Source organism: Ovis canadensis, chromosome 4 (assembly GCF_042477335.2).
Source record: "Ovis canadensis isolate MfBH-ARS-UI-01 breed Bighorn chromosome 4, ARS-UI_OviCan_v2, whole genome shotgun sequence".
NCBI lineage: Eukaryota > Metazoa > Chordata > Mammalia > Artiodactyla > Bovidae > Ovis > Ovis canadensis.
This window is the reverse complement of record NC_091248.1, coordinates 107,622,469-107,622,668: the sequence shown is the minus strand read 5'-3', so window position 1 is coordinate 107,622,668 and position 200 is coordinate 107,622,469.

The following is a 200-nucleotide window of genomic DNA, read 5'->3' as shown; positions in this document are numbered from 1 at the left end:
CTTCCTTGGCCATGGAGGGCTGTTATTTTAATGTATCGGGGTATGTTTATTTCTGTCTTTCCATTTAGAAGTCTTTCTGTGAACATGATTAGCAGGAAATGAGCCTTTCTATGAGGAGGATGAAAGGAAAATGTCTCTAGTGGGATAACTTTTATTAAGTATATAAGAGAAGCCCAAAGGCTGGATCTCAGTATGCAGTC